General features: G+C 40.8%; 1 pseudogene; it reads right to left on the reverse strand.

Annotated features, from left to right (window-relative positions):
- Window positions 1-18189, reverse strand: part of LOC121052836 — a 37966-nt pseudogene extending 19777 nt beyond the window's left edge.
- Between the last annotated feature and the right edge of the window lie 5028 nt (window positions 18190-23217).

Below are 23217 nucleotides of genomic sequence, written 5' to 3' on the forward strand. Positions count from 1 at the left end.
TCTTCGTTGACATTCTTCAACAGAGCGAGGTTCGATATCATCATATTCTATGATTCCTTTTGCAATATGATATGCAAATGCATCATCAATCGCCATAGAATTTCTATCCATCATCTCATGTACACTAGTGTAATTTATGGAGATCTCTCTATTCTCTGGAGTTGGTTCTGACATTGGAGCGTCCCCCAATGATGTCTCTTGGACATAACCATAATCCTGAATATTCTCATGAGATGGATTATTTACATCGATGATTAATGGATTATTTTGTGCCGAACTCGCTTTCTTTCTTGGGCGAGAATCCATCGAACCTATGGGCCTCCCGCGCTTCTTGGCGGGAGCCGTGGGCCTAGCCATAACGTCACCATCATTGAGAGATAGGACGTTGGCACCATGCTCATGCATTCTTGAGTTGGCGTCATGTCCTCTACTTTTAGGGACATCAATCCTTGCAGGCACGTTTGCAGCAGGTATGTGTGATCTTGTCACTTTAGTGATATCAGAAAACGCATCAGGCCTCGAATCTGCTACGTTCTGAAGATCGAGAATTCTCCGCACTTCAATTTCTGACTGTGTGGTTCGGGGATCAAGATGAGACATAGTGGGGACAGACCACGACAATTCCTGTCGTTCCTGTTGAACATTTATGTTCCTATCTCCCCCTAACGACGGGAAGACTATCTCATCGAAGTGACAATCCGCAAATCTAGCGGTAAAGAGATCGCCTGTCAAGGGTTCTATGTAGCGGATAATCGTTGGAGAATCATATCCAACATAAAGGCCTAATCGTCTTTGAGGACCCATTTTGGTGCGCTGTGGCGGCGCAATAGGCACATAGACTGCACACCCAAATATGCGTAAGTGTGAGACATCAGGCTCATACCCAGTAACCATCTGGGACGCAGAGAAGGGTTGAGTGGCAGTGGGCCTCAGACGAATAAGCACAGCTGCATGCAATATTGCATAGCCCCAAGCAGAAATAGGGAGATTGGTACGCATCACCAATGCTCGAGCAACCATTTGTAGTCGTTTAATGGTGGCTTCTGCGAGACCATTTTGGGTATGAACATGAGGAACAGGATGTTCAACATCAATCCCAATGGACATGCAATAATCATCAAAAGTCTTTGATGTAAACTCCCCAGCATTGTCTAATCTTATAGACTTAATGGGATGATCAAGGTGGTGAGCCCGTAACTTAATTATTTGTGCTAGGAGTTTAGCAAATGCAGCGTTCCTTGCGGACAATAGCATGACATGTGACCAGCGTGTCGATGCATCAACCAACACCATAAAATATCTAAATGGTCCGCATGGTGGTTGAATAGGTCAACAAATATCACCTTGGATTCTTTGCAAGAATGGTATATTTTCTTTGGTGTCCTTTGCATAGGATGGTCTCGATCCTAACTTTGCTAAAGAGCAGGCTTTGCAGAACGAATGATGGGCTTTGGAAACAACCAATGAGGATTTTGGTTGAGCCATGAAGTCACAATGGACCTTAGAAGTAAAAATTGGAGGCAAAGGAGCCTTGGTGGAGTCAATGCCACCCTGAGGCCGCAGGGGGATGGCGGCGCCGGCCAAGGATGGCCGGATTTTGGGGTGAACGGCTCAGTGAGGCGCAGGGGCTCCTTCGGTGTCCAAAAACCGAGTTTGACTTCTTTACGTTCTGAAAAAGGGATGTCCGTGTGAAGTCTTTAAGATACGGATCATCATGTCACGACCTGGGTGTCCCAAACGGTCGTGCCAAAGCCTATATGTGTCGGAATCCCATAAATCATCTCTCATGACATGGTTGGATTCAATGATTCGAATAGTGGTTGCATACAACCCACTAGATCGACACATAAGTTTCTCTAATACTCGTTTATTTCCGTAGTCATTAGAGGTGATGCAAAGGAACTCTTGTCCATTCTCACAATGCGTTTCCGCATGAAAACCATTGGCTCTTATATCTTTAAAATAATAAAGTTCGAAAAACATGTCTACGACATGAGATAAAATAAATCGATACTTTATTAATAATATCCAATGATGACACCAAAGTTTCGTGACCATAATCTAATCCAATATAAAAATCAAATCGTAGACAAATCGTAGTCACTCTATCCGTTCGGTAATTTCAATTTAGTTGTGACCAGGTAAGGTAAGGCGAGATTTTGGTGGAGCGTTGCTCACTTTTAAAACCGTTCTCTCAGATCAAACCTTGCCTAGACATCACAAGTACTCTTGAGTACGCCTAGAGGGAAAGAGTTAATACAATAAGTCATTTTATTGATTTAAGGCATAATTGCCATGACATAATTCTTGGAAAAATAAAAGACTATAAATAAAAATCTGCGGTATTTTTTCTTCATCGCCAGATTTAAAGTCTTTGTGAACTCGAAGTCTTGATCACCATGATGCGACTACCTTCGTAGGTACATTGCAAATTCAGGTCCATTGATCAGACGTTCCATATCAGAAATAGACACCATAAAGAGGATTCTCCCTTGATTGAGGCGCATTGGCGCAATATGCATAGTCCCTAGGACTGGTGGCGTTGGAAAGTGGTGCCCATGGCCAACGTTGGCTCCATGGTTTCCAACCCTATTTCCCTCAAAATCACGCCTCCTACGGTCGTGGGATTGTCGCCTTGAGCGATTACCTTCTTGAGCATTTCGATCGTATGGATCATGACGTCGATGGCGACTTTCTCTAGCCATAGGACGATGCTCTTGATAGCTATCTTGAAGCCTATCAATTTCTCTTTTCACAAGTTCATTGCCATGTCTTTCAGCAGTGGCCATAGCTGCAATAAGCTGTTGGAAACTTATGATCCGTCTTGCATTTACATGAGTCTGGAATAAGTCAGAGGACCTCATAGCATAGACGGGGAAGGTATTGAGGGTTTTCTCAATCAATTGGTCTTCTGTGATTGTTTTTCCACAGAGACGCATCATTGCTTTGATGCTGAGAGCTTCCGAATAAAATTGCATGACAGTGTCAAATTCAGAGAAGCGAAGATCGTTCCATTCTGCTTCTGTATTCGGAAGGATGGAGTCACGAATATTGCCATATCGTTCGCGAAGCGCTTGCCAAAGCTTTATAGCGCTATCCTCATTTATGAACTCAAACTGGAGGTCACTATCCATGTGACGTTTCATAAAGGCAAGTGCCTTGGAATTATCTTTCTCAGTTTGAGGGTCTGGAGCTGTTTCTATAGGACAAAGCTCTTGGATTGTATGCAATAAATCTTGGGCAGTAAGATGGGTCGCAATGTCAATGGCCCAGTATAAATATCCTTTGCCTGCATAATCCAATGGAACAAAATCGAGTTTGTTCGTGTTTGACATCTCGAGAGATGAAATAGGGACAAGTTAGTTTCAGAGCCAATGCTTCCACGACAACTAAATAATAAGATTTCCGAGCTATGCTACCAAGAAATCGATTTCCAAGAATAATTGGATTAGACCGAAACAATGATGTTTATATGGTCATTAATCGATGCTTACGGACTCTCTTAGTCCGAAGTCTTACGAACGCTCTTAGTTCGTTAATTGCGTGAATCCCCACGATTCCGCTTTTCTCAAAGATCGAACCCACGTTATAAGAAAGGTGGGATGTAGAAGAAGGGAGGTTTTCAAGTCCCCGAGAAAAGAAGAAGGAATATAAATTCTGAAATTACAGGAACTTCAAAACTTACTCTTTTGAATACTTACTTGGTGAAAATTCGGAGCAGATTCTGTTCTGAACAGCTTGTACCTCGATTGGTGTACAGATCTTAATATGACTCCGATAAGGCTGAAATTCGGAAGTTAGATGGAAGAGACAGAGACGAACAACTTTTATGAAGAAAGTTTTTCGATCTGAGCTTCCGAACTAGACGTTTCGAGGCTTGCAAGAAGACGGATGTGCACAGGAACGGGAAAAAGATGCAGTGGGTGTGCGTTGGCTTGTTTGCGCAGCAGGGATGCTTCGGTGGCAGCAGGCTGGAATGCAGGGCTGCAGGGAGGGGGCAGCAGGGGCTGCTGTGCAAGGTTGCAAGCACACGGGCGCTCGGGCTGCAGCGAAGGCTCGGCTAGCTCGGGCTAGGGGCTGCTTTGTGAATGAGTTTTGGTTTTCAGTTTTGTGGTTAGAGTTGTGCTGATAACGTGTTTAAGTATAATGTATTTGAGAGAGATTGATGAGAGAGATGTGTTATTATTATTGAGAATAGGAGCCCTATATATAGGGATTACAAAGTGCTAGTTCTAATGTTACAAGGAATACCAATCCGTGTAGGATTGGGAAATCTAGAACCTTCTCTCCTATTGCTACTCCTAGTTTGATAAGGCACACTAAATCGATATTCCTTCAATAGTTAGTTATTTTTCTTTCTTTTGGAGTCTTTAGTTCTTGTTTTCAGTTTTTGTTTTGTTGTTCGAGTCTTAGGTTGCTTTCAACTGTCTGGGATGAACTTAATCTCTGAAATTATGGATAAAAGAGGATCACAGTATTGAGATGATGTTAAAAGAATTCTTTGGTTAATTACGATATATATAAAGCATATGAATGTGTAGTAGATGTGGTTTTTGTTGACCTTGATACAGAATATTGAGCATGTTGATGATGAGTTTTGATTCATAATAACCCTTGTGAGAATTTGAGCCTATTTGCCATTCTTTGTGAGTGATTATTGAAAAATATATTCTTATTTTCTTGGCGATGCTTAGTGATCTCATTATCTTTCTATTTGATTGACTGCTTGACATAGATTAAGTTTGACGGACTCTAGAGATTACTAGAACTTGCTCTTGTACTGGTCGAAACTTTTATCAATACATGTCCCTGATTTCGGAAAGGATAAAGGCACCTAGGAATTTCCACCAAAGCCAAAAATAACCTGTGTCCATATTTGTGCCCATCGTGGGACTCCCCTAGATAAACCCCTTTGAGCCTACATTTAAACCTTTTTCTTTCATCACCCTCAAAATCCTAACCCTTGAACCTTAGTATAGCTATATCTCTACCTTGTTCTAAGGATTTAGTGGAGCTAATTTACGAGACAGACAAGATTTTGAAGGCATTACAAAAGGGAAGATGAGAAAGATTAAGTGTGGGGGAATGACTTGTCCATGTGAAAAAATTTATATGTATGCCGAAAAAAAAAATGAAGAATGAAAAAAGTGTGTACGGCAATGAAAAAAAGTGCAATCATTTGTGGATTTTAGTCCCCCCATTGTGGATAAGGAGTTTGTTTTGAAATTGAAGGCCTAAGTACGATAAATTTGGTCTTTGTCCTATTCCACAAGTGTTCAAAGAAATGTTAGAATGAAGCAAGGGCCCAACACAATGACATCCACCCTCAATAAAGACACACAAGAAGTTCAATGTTGCAAGATGCCTTGGTGACCAGAAGAAGACGTCTCAATGCTTCAATGAAAGCTCCACTAAGTTTTTAGAAAACTTTGTGACTTTTCCTTACCCTTTCGTTTCTATAAACCCCTAAACCTTGGCCCCATTACAACCTTGTATTAAGACCTCTTTGATCCTTAAGATGGGCAGCCTTTGATCTGTGGAGATTGGTTACAAGAGTTGAGCATATGGTTCGGTCCGTTGGGCAAGTAGTTGGTATCCTTCATGAGATCGTAAAAAAAAAAATGCATATATTTTGACATAGCCTTTCCTTCTTTATATATGTGAGCTTTTTGTTTGTCGAAAATATTATCATCTCTCACACATATTTGAGTGAAAAAGCTTTTAAGCATTAGCCTTGATCTGAGAGAAGAAAGAGTGATGAATCCTGTGAGGTTTGAATCATACTTGTTGGATACATGCTGAGCTCCATCCATCACCATTGTCACATCCGTGTCTTACATATTTATATGTGGAATATATGTTTTAATTAACTCTTGAATTACTCATGATTGATTCTTGGTTGCATGCTAATCTTGATGCTATGAAAGTAAGAGATTTCTGAGACAACAATGTTGAAAGGCTAGTTTGTTTGGAGTTTAGAGTCTTTTGTTTAGTTTTGATTGAGTCTTGTTAGTTTTGATTTTTGCTAAGGGACTAGCAAAAGCTAAGTGTGGGGGAATTTGATAGGAGCATAAAATGCTATGAATTTATAGTTCAAACCTCTATACTTTTACTTAGTTTATTCCTTAAAAAGATCAATTTAACTTTGTTATTTTCTTAGGTACTTTGAGAAGCAGTTAAGGAGAAAAGAGAGCTAAAATGGGGAAATCAAGGCACTTCACATGAAGTAGTGATGCAAAGGATGGATTATGATGATTCAGTTGGTCCTTGAACTCAAGAGAAGATGGAGAGAGTTGGCGTTAAAAACAGTTACAGAGAAGCAGAAAACAGAGTATAAGAGTCTGCCTTATTTTCTTCTGTTTTGGGAAGCTGTTTTGAAGAACCTTCGAGTGGAATTATGAAGAAAGGCCTGGCAATATTTGAAGATCACATGTTCTACTATAACTGAAGACAGAGAGTTGGTCCAGAATGATAAGGAGGAAGCCGGAGTCTGTGCTCAAAGTTGGATCCTCGAGAAGACTGTTTCCATCAGCTTTTCAGGAAGCTTTTTCAAGGACTTTTATACTGAACTTAAGGGATGATAATCATGAATTTCTCTGCCCAGAATTTAAGAATATATGTTGTAGAGTAGTTTAGGATCAAGAATCATCCAGAAAGGTGGTGTAATGAAGACGTTACGATGCTGCAAAGATGAGCAGAGGATAAGGAAAATCTGGAATTTCTGACTAGTCTTTATGCGAAGCATTTTCAAGACCGTTGTTGGGCCACGTTTCAAGAAGCTTTCTAGAATATTTTTTACGGTTTTGAAGGGTGACATCAGAAGTATTATGTGGCAGAATATCACCTTCGAATCTGCTGGGAACCCTTGTCAAACATGGAGAGGGAAATCAGTCCTAGTTGAGAAAGGAAAGTGAATTAAAGGCTATATTTTCTGAAGATATTCTAGGAATTTTGGGACGAATTTTATTGGATTTTTGCTGCATTATACTTATCAAGAGACTATTAGAAAGACTTAAGGAAGGTTCAGAAGATTGTGGACCAGCCAAGCAAGTGGAATTGGAGAAGAATAAGGAGAACTCACCCGGTTTTGAAGAGAAAAGTTAGGGGTTTGTAAACAATAAAATAGGAGGCTTCTTGGCGTCAAAAGCAGACGATATCATACAGAATTCACGCCTAAAAACACCCTAGCTCTCTGGTTTTCGAAGCTCCATACAAGCATAAGGAAAAGAAGCCACCAAAGTCGCCATCTGCCACCACCGTGACCATCCATTTTCAAGCAACATCCACCGTGCCTCTTCACTCTCTTTTTCTGCGACTTTGTCCTTTTATTTTCAATATGTTACTGTGTGTTTACCTTAGAACAATGAGTAGCTAAATACTTTTGTGTTAGGGGCTAGTTTGAAGACCTAAACTATGGTTCAAGTTTCATAATAAATTTCTATGTTTTAGTTACTTTGTCGATGAGATTGTTCTTTGGTTCTGGATTAGATGAGTCTTTTATATGTATGTTTTATGTGGTTGCAAACATATAGGATATGCATGTAATTGGTGCTAGGTTAAATAGCAATTCACCTAATAGTTTTGTGATTTTAACCGAAGTAGTAAAACCTCTCGCCTAGGTGTGTACTGTGTACCAAAGATGAGGAATGCAACTAGACACGCTTGTTGTACTAGTTTGTACACTTAGATTGACATCCTTCCATATGTGCTTAATGCTTTAGAACTTGCAAAATGTAGGAGCCGCTTGTGATCTCTATGTTGCATGTTTTCAAAAGGTTCTAATAACGGCGCTTGTTCTTGTTAGAACATTATAGGGAAGTAATATAAGGTACTTAGCTTGCTTCTAGCTTTGTAACTTGGTCAATCTCTCTCTCATGACTTAGTAATAAACATAGGAAGAAAAATTAGAACTTGGATTGTGTTTAGTGGTGGATAATGAACTCCTAACTGCTCATCATCATATTCACAAACTTTACTTTAGATTCATCATTTGTTCTTACTTTATTTTCAGCATAATTAATCAACAATCCCCCCAAATTGTGTGTTTTTCAATTTGTTTCATACTGTAGTTTAACATTCTAGTTTTCTTTGTTTTATAGGTTACATAAATTGAAGGTGAACCCTTGATCCTTGGCGTAGACCGATCCCTTACTTTCACTACTACAACTTGACAACAAAAAGGGTTTTAAATTGCGTGTTATTTTTAGCAGAGCAGTAGCCAAGCTTCTCTTCACCGGCATCACCCATCCATGTCTTCGGCAACATCTTCCATTCTCGGTGACTTACCAGAATGGAACCAAATTTGAATCCTGGTAACCTCTCCACCTCTCCGTGACCCAACTTGAATGCTTCCAGCACCCCAACTTCCCGGTGCCTCTTTCGAGCAGTGATGATCTTCCGGCGACCCACCACTCGGTCTCGGTCTCGGCACTGATATCAATCTCAGAAGCATGTCTCGGTGACTCACTGGCAACTCCATCACCTCACGGCTAGCTCCCGCCCGGTAACTAACCACGAGTCTCAGCGGAACATCCCTCCCGGCATCAATTTTGCCACTCGGCATCTGTACTTTGCGAGAGCTTCAGCGTGGTGGTTTCACTGGTGCTTTGATTAATGCATACTCAGCGGTATCGCAACAAACTAAAAAAAGGAAGCATTTCTGGAAGCCCATCCTGTTCGATGGTTCAAAAAAAAAAAAAAAAAAAAAAAAAGAGCCCCCGGTACCCGCTGGTCCTGTTCCAAGCACACTTTGATCAAGTTCTCTCCAAGCACCAAATAAAAACCTTCCAAGCTTCCGGCACCAGCAGTTTTGGATTCCAAGTTCACCTGCAAATCCGCTCCAGTAGTTGCCAGCTCTTGCTATCGGTATCCCACCCCTGTAGCTCGTCCCACCCCGGTGCCTCCAAGTTCATCTTCCCGGTGCCTCCACGATCATCTCCCGGTGCCTCGAAGTTCATCTCCCCGGTGCCTCCAAGTTCATCTTCCCGGTGTCGCCTGCATAAACACTCTCCGGGTACCGGCCCAGTGTGCTCGTTCTGGCAAAACACTTCTTCAAATGTGTATCTCCCAGCAAGATAAGTATTTCAACTCGTACTACTCGTTCGGGCTATCATAATTGACACACATGCTACCATGCATACTTGTCATGTTTTCCTTTACCAATAATCTGCCATTATACTAAACTGATGCCACGTATCACATCGCATGGGAACACTTGTCTTGGTGCACATGCAATTCCACCATACAAATCTCTGAATATATATACATATACGTACATACACGTGCCTATGTGATAGAACCCGTTGAATAGTATAATCATGGAGGTGACCAACATGATTTCTGTCCTATGTATTCATTCATGCTTTTAGACAATGGCACTTCGTGCATATATGTTGCATATGTCTATCTAAATTCAATATTCATATATCACTTGCTAACAAGCACTGAAGCATACCTTCAAATGACATAGCTGCTAAGCCTACTAGTCATATTTTCATTGAATGCATGATCTACTATGCCTTAATTCAATGAAGGCCACATGCTTCTATTTACACAATTGAACTCCTATATGAGCTACTGTCTATCAACAGCTTCTAAGGAGTAATATATACAATTATATGTACCTTACGTACACTCACAACTTTTTACTATATCCATTGTTGGATTCACGCCACCGTGCAATTAGGCATGTATCTGCTTACTCTTCCATCAAAGAGCGAAAAGGTTTAAATGTGGAGGTAGCCAATTAACTCGGCCACACATGCATTATTTTAATCATCTTAATGCTATACTCTGCCATTTCAATGATGCATGCAATAGTCATCCAAAACGCCAACAAATTATACAAGCATATCATATTTAAATTAGCCATTTAATCTAAATAGATAAAGTCGCTAATCACTTGTTTATTTTTGGGAAGTCACACTCACTCAATCGGGCACCTCCTTATACGAACAAAGTCAAGCAGACTATTGATCATTATTTGTCGATTACATGAAGCATCATGTTTGGATCACTCCACCATTATTTGGTACTCGGGTCAATCCCAATTTTCATCTCCCCCATTTAGCACAAGATAAGTTCTCATCTACACTTTCAATTTGAGCAAAATTCAATGCTTTACATGCTTCGTTAGTCCTTTATCTAAGCATGCTTACAAAACGTGACGATCTTAGTAGCATATTCACTATGCCTAGATATTTATGTCATGCTTGGAATGTCTCCATAATTCTTACTCACATTTCCACTACAAGTACATGTTAAACATACATGCCATATATGCTTTAATTTAATTGCCAACCAATTAAAATTATCATATGCATACATTCGGCACTTAAAATCCTCACCCAGAGGGCAGTACCCCCAAGGGGTAAGCCAAGGTCAAATCCTTGCATAAAACCGCTCCAATCATGTGAGGTACCCCCACGGGGTTACGAGGCACAATACCATCATCCTACCCGGGGCCATGCCACCGGGTACCGGAGGCCAAACCCAAAGGGTACCCCAACAGGGTTACGAGGCTACAATCATCATTCTGCCTGGGGCCACGCCACCAGGTAAAGGAGGCCTACCTGCCCTCATTCAACCCTATTGGGTTAAGGAGGCTCATGCCCTCACATGACCCCACCGGGTACACGAGGTCCAAACCCTCATTCACCTCAACAGTTACAAGAGGCTCGAAGCCTATCTACTCCATAGGGTGCTAAGGCTCAAGCCTATCTACCCCACCGGGCACACGAGGCCCACAGGCCCTCATAAATCCTCTACTCGAGCGAGATACCCCTACGGGATAACTAAAGGGTAGCTCCCTTACAAAAGCTAAGGTCCAGTCCCTTGTATCCAAATCCTTGCCCCAGGCGAGGTACCCCCAAGTCCTCAATGTACCCTTCTGGGTATCAGAGGCTCAAGTCCTCAATCTACCCTTCCGGGTACCAGAGGCTCAAAGTCCTCAATCTACCCTTCCGGGTATCAGAGGCCCAAGTCCTTATTTACCCTTCTGGGTATCAGAGGCTCAAAGTCCTCAATCTACCCCTTCCGGGTACCAGAGGATGAAAGTCCTCAATCTACCTTTCCGGGTATCAGAGACCCAAATCCTCATTCTACCCCATCGGGTACCATAGGCTCAAGCCCTCAGAAAACCCCACTTGGTACCGGAGGCGGGGTTAGCCAAGGTCCAATCCCTTGCTTCTGAGTCATCTCACCTCCAGAGCGTTCTCTACACTTGGGGGACTTATTCATACCACTTATCACAAGTGGAGATAGTACCTGACCGGGACTATCATCGGGGTTCACGCTCATACTTTTCGTGCTATGGTCTATTAATGGAAATATTGAAATTTTTCACCTATTGTTGATCGCAACAATTAAATTTCTTTTACATCCCATTAATAAGACCATACAACAAAACTCACACCTGCTCAACATGAGCGAGCTCAACTCTTACGTTCCCGTTACACATAAGCCAAACAATCTGGTTATGGCTTATACGTTCGGGTTAATTAAGTTAGCGTTCCTTCCTCTAACCTATCCTTCGGGGACTATCATGGTCACGCCATAGTCTCGCTAGTATTGTCAATAGTTACTACAATACCGGAGCTCTATGCTCAACCTCACGGGCATCCTCGAGCGTAACCTAAGTACTAAATACGTGACTTGGGGGACTCGGCGAGTAACTACACTCCCGGTCCTAACATGTGTTCATCATATGCATACAACATATACATATCATTGTATTCATCACACATCTATGCATCATATGCACTTTGTATGATATCACAACCACATACATTTTCGACTTATACGTCGTATGTCAAACATTACATAATACGCGCATACACACATTGTGTAACATGCATCTCACATAAACATTCATGCACCTCGATGCATGTGACTCAAATGTCACTTAGATTGCCCTAGCGCAATCAATATGTATTTTGTACACTCTTATCTTATGTGCAGGTACTAGCGTAATGAGGGCCCCGTGGCACCAACATACCCGTAGAGTCCCTTCTTACTTACGGAGTTGGGGGACTAGTATGGGTATGGCGTTCAACAAGGTCATCACTCATACTTGGCGGCATCACATTTAAACTCCCCAACCAAGAAGCGCCTCTTACTCGGGGACTTGGGGGACTTGTACATACCACCTATATCACATACCGCCAAGCATAAGCAACGACCTCTTAGGTGGGCCCCACGGCATGGTTAGCCCTGCCTATGACATGCATCCGGTAGACCGACACCCGAGCTAGGTTGCCATGGTGGAGGTCGGCCGGTATCTAGTCGAAAGGCTACTCTCCCATGCTCTCCAAAAGGCTTCAAGAGAAGCAATATGTGTATTATGTCCCACATCGGAAATGTAAACTAGATGGGGACTTCCTTTAGCTATAAGAGGAAGTCCTCCCCTTCTTAGAAGGGATGGATCCATGATCCCTATACTTGTATCACTACAAAGGCTACTTGGCCTCACTACTAGTGGAATCTCTAAGTGGACGTAGCCTTGCCTCAAGGGCAAGGTGAACCACTATACATGCTTGTGTGTGTGTGTGTCTCTCTCTCTCTCTCTCTCTCTCTCTCTCTCTCTCTCCCATCATGATTCACACTTAGTTCCCGTTCCGTATTCTTCAGTAGAAACACTCACACCACCAAATAAAGCTTCTTAGGTTCCCAGTATGGTAAAGGAATCACATTTTCTAAGATATTGTTACCTAATATCAAAATTGTGTGCCTATATAAGCAAAATCAGAGCAAAGCATAAATAAATTGACGAAATATGAAAAGGCAAAATCGAAAAAAGAGAGAATACCTGAATATTATGGACCTTTCCAAGCAAGTCAGAGGCAGCAGCCATAAGCTGATTTCGCGCCCAATTGTCCCACTCATCACATAAGGGCACTTCCACTGGCAACGAACACCTTGGCAGCCCCTCCAAAGGTCTAGGGTTTCAAAATTCCCAATCGAAGGAAAATTAGAAATTGAAAAAAGAAAAAAGAAATATAATTTCATAGCACTCGGACACTGTTAGGAATAAACTAACTAATCCTCCTTTACTCTATCTTATTGGTCCGTGTTTCCTGCACGTATAGTTTGCACCTTGTCTTCCACCAAAGGCGGTTTGTCTCCCACCAATCACCTTTTGTCCATCTAACAGCAAGTGCACCGGTGCTCTTTTGCCCGGGCACCACCTCAGCAATCCTTGATTTTGACTGGGCAAGCTCCTTTTTTCCCCTCCACCGGGCCTGTTTTGCCTGGGCAGCATTTGGCTTTGTTTGACCAAGGGTAAGAAAAATGTCAAGCCCATGCCTTTTTCTTTGCCCAGGCTTGGCCTGTTGCCACCTCGGCCCGCCTCTGATCGTGGCTGACGTCACATGGGCCAGCGCAGTGCATGAAGCGCGAAAGAGAGGCCGTGAAGAGCACGGACCAATCACACAGCAGGAGGATCTGTTTTTGTCGCGTAGCGACAATTAATGGGAGTGCAACCGCCACGTGGCTTTCTGCCGTTGGCTGCTTTGGGAATTTGAACCCAACGGTCAAGAAATCTGGGCCGACCAAATCAACAGAAAAAATGGATCTGACGGCTAGGAATTAATATGAATCTAACATAGGTAACGGTAAGAAAACGGGCAGAAAAAAATTTGTAAAAAATTCTAAAAATTATACCAAAAATTTCTCTATAAATACCTACAATTTTTTCTAACATCTCACACCCAAAATACTAGAGTTCATAGTTACACCTTCCTCCTCTTTATATAGCTCTCATCATCCATATTTTTCATTATCCACTATGGCCGAACAAAGGGGAAACACACGTCCAGTCGCCGGACAAGAGGGAGATCAAAATGAAGATGAGGTTACCCAAGACAAAAGGAGATGGACTGATAAGGAAGATGTTCAATTATGCAAGTCTTGGAAAGTTGTAGGCCAATGTCCGGCTGTGGGCACAAATCAGAAAAAAAACGACTTATGGTTGCTCGTGAAGTGACACTTTGACGCAAATTGGCCCAAAAGCCGATCAACCCAATCTTTGCAGGGAAGGTGGAAAATTTTGAAGGTAGAACTCTTTGAGTGGCATTGTGCATTAACGCAAACGAAACATTGGTACAAGAGCGGTTCGAATGCGGTTGATGAGGTATGTATTTGTTGATAAATCATTTAATTTGTTGATACATTATAGTAAAATATTACATGATAAATAATGTAGTAATTATAATATCGTTTTAATTGTAGTAATTGCTTTTCATTACAATTAAGATAATTAATTGATAAATAATAATGTAATTACAAGGATGTTTATATTTGTACTTATTGATTTTTATTGTAAAACGGTGAGATAGTGGTTTATTAAAATTATGACCTTCATATTTGTTGATAAATCTTATTGATACATTATAGTAAAATATGGCTTGATAAATAATTAGTAATTATAATATCATTTTAATTGTAGTAATTATTTTTCGTTACAATTAAGATAATTAGTTGATAAATAATGATGTAATTACAACGATGTTTATATTTGTACTTATTGATTTTTAACGCAAAACGGTGAGATAATTTCTTATTAAAATTATGACTTTTATAATAGATGACCCTTCATAATATCGTTCTATTTGTACTAATTGCATTTTTTTTTTTAATTATGTAGCAAGATGAAGCACATAAATTGTGGCATGCGGCATGCCGGGATGAAGAGAAAAACTGGGAAGGACAAAAGACACAATTTTCAGAGCTTTGATAATTACGTTGTTGTGGAGGGCTTTGCACAATTTAAAGACATCCCTAGTCATACATCCGGAGGAACATCAAATGAAGGAAATCAACATATGCACACACAACCAATTGCTGAAAATTCCCCCATCAACTTGGACATGGATGTAGATGAGGTAATTGCAGGTGAAACTGCATATCTTAATGTGAGGCCTCAAGGCAGGAAGGCTGCGAAAGAAGCAATACGGAAAGGAAAAAAGGCAGCAAAAGATCAAAGTCATTTGTCAAGCAGTCTCGAGAGTATAGCCAACAACCAAATAGAGGCAACCAAGGGCAAGATAAAACTCGATGACGAATTCGCTCGAAGTCTCCAAGAGGAAGAGAAAAGAGCATGTATCCTCTTGCAAATCGAAATACAAATAGAGCAACTCCTATTTCAAGAAAGGCAAGATCGAATTAAAGAGAGGGAAGAGCGAAATAAAGAGAGGGAAGAGCGTATTATGGAGATTGATACAAGTAAAATGACGCCAAATAAAAAGCGTTATTGGTCAAGAAAACAAAAGAAGATAGCGGAGAAAGAAGATCTTGAAGAGCAGCCGCCACCTTCTATGGATGGATACTATCCACCACCCAATTTTGGTGGTGCATTCCCACAACTAAATTTTGGTAGTGCATACGCACAACCTCCTTACCCCAGTGCATACCCACAACCACCGTACCCGATGCATTCCCACAACCTCCCTTAACCGGTGGATTCCCGCCACCTCCCTTCACCGGTGGTTTCCCACAACCCCCTTATCCCGGTGGATGCTATCCGCAACCACCTTACCCCGGGGGATATCCTACACAACCACAATTTTCACCTTTCCCTACGGGTGATTCCACTAACCCTAACCCTAATGATGAGCCTTCAAACACAAATTGGATTTCTAGAGAGGATGAGGATTATGATTTAAATAATTAGCCCACAATCTGCATGTTTGTAATTGTATTGTACTTATTCCTAGCTTTTCATTTATGTAAGCGACAATTTAAGGAAATAAAAGTTGTATTTGGAAATTCCCCTTATTAAAGCACACACCTTATATTAAAAATCATAGTACATAATAAACATAATACAAGCCAAATTCAAATCACATTGACATAAAAAACATAGACATTGGCCAAATTAAAAGCACACCAACTTTCCAAAACATAATACAAGCCAAATTCAAAGCACACAAACATAACAAAACATAGATATTAGCCAATTATTCCAAAAAAATGCTCATTTATGATCTAGATCTCCATGTTGCCTTGAACGTTTCAGAAATGCTCTATCAGATCCCCTTGAAGGTTTGAGTGACTGTTTGCACTTCTAATGGCATCGTATCGATCCATGAATCCGTTGAAGTAATAACCATCTCTACCAACAGGATCGAAGTCATCACCAGTCGGTCTTTCCCAAACCTGGGCCTTATATTGTTATCCTCTTCTTCATCGGAATCCAAATCCTCATCGCTGTCATCTGGTCTTTTATCCTCGATTATCATGTTGTGTAATATAATACAAGTCAGCATGATGTATCGAAGGTCTTTTCTTTCCCAGCCATGAGCAGCTCCTCGAACAATACTAAAGCGCGACTGTAAAATGCCGAAACATCTTTCGACATCCTTCCTATACCCCTCTTGAGCCTGGGAAAACTTCAGATCCTTGGGTCGTGTAGGTCTTGGAATTGATTTTACGAAAGTCGCCCATTGCGGATAGATACAATCAGCGAGATAGTACCCAAAATTGTGAATCCTGTTATTTGCTTGAAATTGGATCTGAGAGCCTCGACCAGCGGTGTCCTCGTCAAACAACGGGGACTTAGAAAGGACGTTGAGGTCGTTGCATAATCCAGGCATTCCAAAGAAGGCATGCCATATCCATGTGTCATAAGAAGCGACTGCTTCGAGGATGATAGTGGGCACACGTTTTCGACCATTGTATTCTCCAGCCCAACCTGTTGAGCAATTCTTCCATTGCCAGTGCATGCAGTCGATGCTTCCAATCATCCCAGGAAAGCCTCTTCTCTCAGCTTTGGTGAGAAGTCTTCTGAGGTCGGCCAGATTAGGAGCCCTGAGGTATTCTGCCAAGTACAGATTAATGATTCCTCTTGTAAATAGTTTCAGAGCCTGAATGGAGGTAGATTTAGACATCCGACAATACTCAGCACATTGATCTGCCCTGGCACCATAAGCAAGCATTCTTAAGGAACATGTCAGCTTCTGCTGGGGAAATAGTCCGACTTTGCCTGCAGCATCTGATTTCTGGACCCACTACGGGTCGCTACCACAAAGATCACTGGAGATGCGGTTGAACACATTGTGACTCATCCTGTACCTTGTCCGGAATATCTCTTCACTGAAAACTGGACGCTCCACAAAGTAATCTTCCATCATGTTTTTCCCTCTTGATTCCCTAAACCGCTCCTCATTCGGTGCACGCCCCGGTTGAGAATCCTGTCATCGTGATCAGGAGGAAGCTTCAGCTTCAGCGACTGCTGCTACCACAAGAGCATTAGTCGTACACAGCTCTTCAAGATCTTCATCTCGAGATTGTCGATACTTAGCCCACAATCTCTTCATTGAAATGAGGGAAGGAGAGGAAATGTGTTGGATCTGGAGAATATGAAAACGAATGAGATTTGTGAATATCAGCTTGTGAGGAATGGTGTGCTGCCTCTTGCTCAATTTATTTACAATTTTCACATAAAACGTGATCAGACTTCGAGGACACGTATCCACTCCTGGTTCGACGTAATCTGATCTGAAATTTTAGATAAGATTACATCAACAATAACCATTAGATTGAATAGTATGCAAATGATCTGGTCCGTTCAAAAAGTGTCGGTTGTGCCTTCACTCATTTCAAGGAAATTTGTCCGTTGTGCCTACACTCATTTCAAGATAAATTGTCGGTTGTGCTTTCACTCATTTCAAGATAAAATGTCGGTGGCTCATAATTTGTCTACCTTAAAATATTTTTGAAAAAAGTAAATTGTATAATTATGACATTAATTATCCATAAATATTCATTATTAATAGCAAAAAAAATTTTTAAAACCGATGAACAGTAAAATGAACAGTGAAACCCGCTTGTGAACAGTGCCTTTGGGTGAAAAGAAGAGTGAACAGTGTTGACCAGGCAAGAAAAACAACGGGTGTAAACCCATGTCCAGTGGCAGTGAATAGTAACTTGACCGGTCGAATTCTTGACTTCTCGACTTTGCCTTTTCTTGACTACGGGTGAACTTGCTCTAAAGAAGTGGCTGATCGAGCCCACCATGTGGAAAGAATATTATGAGACTAGGCTATATATGTATGTATGAGATGGATTAGGGGTGGTAATGGGGAGGGGAGGGTAAGGGGATTAAATTACCATCCCCATATCCGACTTCATTCTCCATCCCCGTATCCTCCCTAATTCCCGTAATAAGATACTGGAGATTCCCCTATTAGCCATGTCGTCATACTCCCTTATTTCCCTCCTAGCTTTCCTACAGATCATTATGCTGATGTGGATTTCTCCATGAGGATTTACAACCTGTTAATTTTTAGTCGGTTGGAAAGTTAGTTAGGGTTGCTTTATGTTGACTACTATAAATACCTAGCTTGTAATAAAGAGAAGTACTCTCTCATTTTTCTGAAATTACGTTCAGATATTTTCTAGCTTCTCTCTCTCTCTCTCTCTGGTAAGCTCTCTCTTCTTCCTTCAGGTGCGTTAACTTTTACAGTCATGGATGCTATGTTATCATGGTATCAGAGCTTCGGCTCATGAACCTGTGGGACGGTTGCTATGTTATCACAGTAGTTATATTCATTTCTTGCTTCCGCAATCGAAGTTTGTGAGATTTGTGTGAGATTGAACCCTAGATCTACTACTGTGGCTTCGTTTTCACTCATGCATACTTTGAAGCTCTAGATATGGAAATTTCTGGTTCATTAAGTCTTATTCTGTAGAGTTTTATCGAAGTTTGTGAGATTTGTGTGAGATTGAACTCTAGATCTACTACTGTGGCTTCGTTTTCACTCATGCATACTTTGAAGCTCTAGATCTGGAAATTTCTAGTTCACTAAGTCTTATTCTGCAGAGTTTTACTTGAAGTTTATGTTTAAGCTTCACTAATTCATATTTCTGGTAAATCGAGGTGTGCTTTTAGCTGCTTCTCTGAAATCAAGGTTATTTACTTCGTTTCAAGCTTACAAATCGTGATGACAATCTCTGGTGAGTACTCGCTCACTTGCATCAAGTTTGTTACAAGAATTTCAAATAGCTTCGCTGAGTGCTATTGTCCGAACAATTAGTCTTGGTTTATAATTGATCAATACCTGCATGTGTTATGTGATTGTCATAATTTGCAAGAGTTGTTGATAATCTGTGAGTTCTAGTTAAGGAAGGAAGTGTGATTTTATAACATCTAGATGATATAACTTGGTGTGAGTATTGAAAGGAAAATTGTTATAATTACTATAACTTGTTGATTGTTGACAATTCTGAAGCAATGTCACAAGCTAAAATTAACTCCTTGTTGAGCATGATTACTGTTCGGTAAAATGAGAACAGTTTTGTGAAGTGGAGCTTTCAATTCCAGTCTGTCCTTGAACGAAATGATCTGTTTGGCTACTTTGATGGGTCCAGTCCATGTCCACCTCGTTTTGTTCTTACTGATGAAGGGACTGTGACAAATGAGATTACTAATGCATTCAAGGCCTGGAAGAAAACTGATAAGGAATTACTTGGCTTGCTAATGGCAACTTTGGATGAGGAGATCATGGAGATCATTGTTGGCAGTAAATCCTCACAAGATGCTTGGCATGCTCTACTAGAAAGGTTCTCTACTTGTTCTAGAGCCAATATTATTTAGCTCAAAACTGATATGCAGACTATTAAGAAGGGTACTGATTCTGTGGATAAATACCTTCTGTGCATCAAACATGCAAGAGATCAATTAAGCTCAGTTGGAGTCAATCTTGTTAAGGAAGATATTGTTGTTGTGACTCTCAATGGCCTGCTTGATGAATACTCCATGATTAAGACAGTCATTCGTGCAAGAGATACTCCAATTCCACTTAAAGATCTTAGAGCTCAACTCCTTGCTGCTGAGAGAGACATTGAAGGCCAACTTGTGCCTCAAGGATCTATGACTGCAATGGCAGCAAGAAACCACTCATACAAGCCTACCAACACTACACAATACTCAGGAAATGATGGTGGAAACAAGCAATCATCAAGTTCCTTTGGGAATGATAAAGGCAAGACTTCTTGGAGTGGAAATAATGCTAAGCAATCTGCATGGAGCAACAACAATGGCAAGTTTTCTCAACAGGATGGTCAAAGCAGTGCTTATAACAGGAGCTATGGTGGGATAGAGTGCCAAATTTGTAATAAGAAGGGACATTCTGCAAGTAACTGCTACCAAAACATGGAGTGTCACATTTGTCACAAAAAAGGGCATATTACAAGTCGATGCTTCCAAAACCCTGCAGATACCAATAATGGTGAATACAGGAACAACAATGACATTACTCCTGAGTGTCAAATCTGCAGTAAGAGAGGGCACACTGTTGTAAACTGCTTTTACAGAACAGATGTTCCTGCTGATCATCCTGCAAAGTCTATTGTTGTGTGTCAAATCTGTGGACTTAAAGGCCATGCTACTCTTGACTGTCATCATAGGAGCAATTACTCATTTCAAGGAGCTAAACCACCTGCCTCACTCACTGCAATGTCTGCTCATGCTAATTGGAATGGTGCAAGCTTATCCAATTCACAACATAGCAACTGTGGAAAGGTGTGGATTGGAGATACAGGAGCAACACATCACATGACTTCAAACCTGAGAAACCTCACCATTGCTCAACCATATGACTCCAACAATTCAATTACCATTGGCAATGGACAAGGTTTGAGTATTAAACATATTGGTGCTGCGAAGCTTACTCCTGACAAGCATACCTTTTATCTGAATAATGTGCTTCATGTTCCTAGTCTGGCAGTCAATTTACTATCTTTTAACAAGTTATGCAGGGATAATCAATGCTTCATAACCTTGGATGAAACTAATATCTGTGTGCAGGACAAAGTGTCCAAAGCTCTTCTGTACAGAGGAAAGAGTAATGGTGAAGGTCTATTTTTGTTCAAAACTCCAAGATTCAAACCTGTTCAGTCAACAACTCACTGTGGCTTCCTTGGTGCTACTATTAAATCTTCACTTTGGCATCACAGACTTGGTCATCCAGCTGATGATATTGCTTCTAAGATGTTGTCTCTGTCTCAAGTTCAGTTTAATAAGGATAGATCTACTCATATGTGTTCTCATTGTTTGAGTGGAAAGATGCATAGATTGCCTTTCCAGGAGTCATTGTCAAAGTCTGTAACTCCTTTTTAGAAAGTTCACTCAGATCTTTGGGGTCCTGCCCCATGTTTGTCTATTGAGGGTTTCAAATATTATGTTACCTTTATAGATGATTGTACAAAGTTTGTGTGGATTTATCCACTTATCAATAAATCAGACACTTTGTCTACTTTCATCAAGTTCTCCAATTTTGTTTCTACACAATTCCATTATGATATACAGTCTCTGCAGACAGATGGTGGTTGTGAGTTTAACAGTAAAGCTTTCAAGAATTTCCTTGATCACAAAGGCATCCTGCATTTTCTCTCTTGTCCATACACACCTCAACAGAATGGTGTTGCTGAGAGAAAAAATCGACATCTTGTTGAAACTTGTGTCACACTCATGGCTGCAGCTAGGCTTCCTAAAATGTTCTGGTTTCATGTTGTTGCTCACTCTAGCTATCTCAACAATAGAATGCCATGTAAGTCCTTGCAAATGTGTTCCCCTTATATTGAGTTGTTTGGATCTGCACCTGATCTTAAGTTTCTCAGAATTTTTGGAACTGCCTGCTATCCATATCTTCGACCATATTCACAGGATAAGTTGGATCCTAGAACTGTTCAGTGTATTTTTCTTGGATATGCTTTGGGATATAAGGGTGTGTTTTGCTATAACATTGAGAAGAATAAATTGTGGATGAGTAGACATATTGTGCACGATGAAACCATTTTTCCATACCATTTCCATTCACCTAGTTCTTCTTCCAAACAATGTTCTTCTTCTAGTACTTCCTTTCAATATTCTTCACCATCTATGTCCACACCTCAGTCCCATGTGTTGCTTGTCCTTCGTTCTAATCCGTTCCAAATTGTGCTTCCCTTTGCGTCTTCTTCTCAGCCCTCAGCTGGTTCCCCACCTGTGGCTGGGGGGGGGGGGGGATAATGAGATTGGTTCTAGTGGTCCTAGTGGTTCTAATGAGTCTTCATCTTCATCTGGTTCCTCTTTTGGTTCTGCAAGGTCCTCTGATGATGTTGTTGGTGTAAACAATGGACATAATAATGTTGATTTGAGTCATGCAAGTGAAGAAGAGAATGGTGTGATGGTGCAGTCTAGTGAAGTTCACCCTGATATTCCCAATGGTCATCTTCATGACACTTTAGATGGCCAAAGTATAAATGTTGGTCTAAATATTACTGATGATCTTCCACATGAGCTGCAATTTATTGAAGATACTGCTAGAGATTATAATAGTCATAACAGTCATTCCATGTTATCAAGAGCAAAGAATGGTATCTTTAAGCAGAAGGCTTTTCCAAACTATTGTGCATACTCCTGTATAGTTCAGCATAATCTCCTAGATGAATTGCCCTACTTCTGTGGATTCACCACTGTACTAGAAGTATGTGATCCTATTGAGCCTAAACACTTCAAAGCAGCTGCTAGTATTCCAAAATGGGATTGTGCTATGGCCGAAGAAATACATGCTCTTCAAAAGCAAGGCACATGGGATCTTGTACCTTTACCTGAAGCTAAGAACATTGTTGGTAGTAAATCGATTTACAAGATCAAGAAAAATCCAGATGGAAGTATCTCAAGGTATAAAGCAAGACTTGTTGCTCAGGGATATAGTCAAGAAAAAGGTTTAGACTATGATGAAACTTTTAGTCCAGTTGTGAGACACAGTATAGTAAGGTTGATTATTGCTCTTGCTGCAATAAACAAGTGGGAATTAAGACAGCTAGATGTCAAAAATGCCTTTCTTCATGGTGATCTGAAAGAAGAAGTTTACATGTATCAGCCTCAAGGTTTCTCTGACTCTGCTCATCCTGACTATGTGTGTCACTTGAAAAAATCACTTTATGGTTTAAAACAAGCCCCTCGAGCTTGGAATGAAAAGTTTACGAACTTTCTTCCTTCACTTGGATTTGAATTCTCTCATTCAGACCCCAGCTTGTTTGTGAAAAGTATTAAGCATGGTGTTGTGGCCTTGTTGATATATGTGGATGATATTATCATAACAGGCTCAGACAAGTTAGGTATTACATCTGTTATCACTGAATTGAGTGATGTCTTTGATTTGAAGGATCTTGGTCCCTTATCTCATTTTTTGGGCATTGAAATTAAGCATATGCAGAAAGGATTCTTCTTGTCTC

This window comes from Rosa chinensis, chromosome 1 (genome assembly GCF_002994745.2).
Source record: "Rosa chinensis cultivar Old Blush chromosome 1, RchiOBHm-V2, whole genome shotgun sequence".
Lineage (NCBI taxonomy): Eukaryota > Viridiplantae > Streptophyta > Magnoliopsida > Rosales > Rosaceae > Rosa > Rosa chinensis.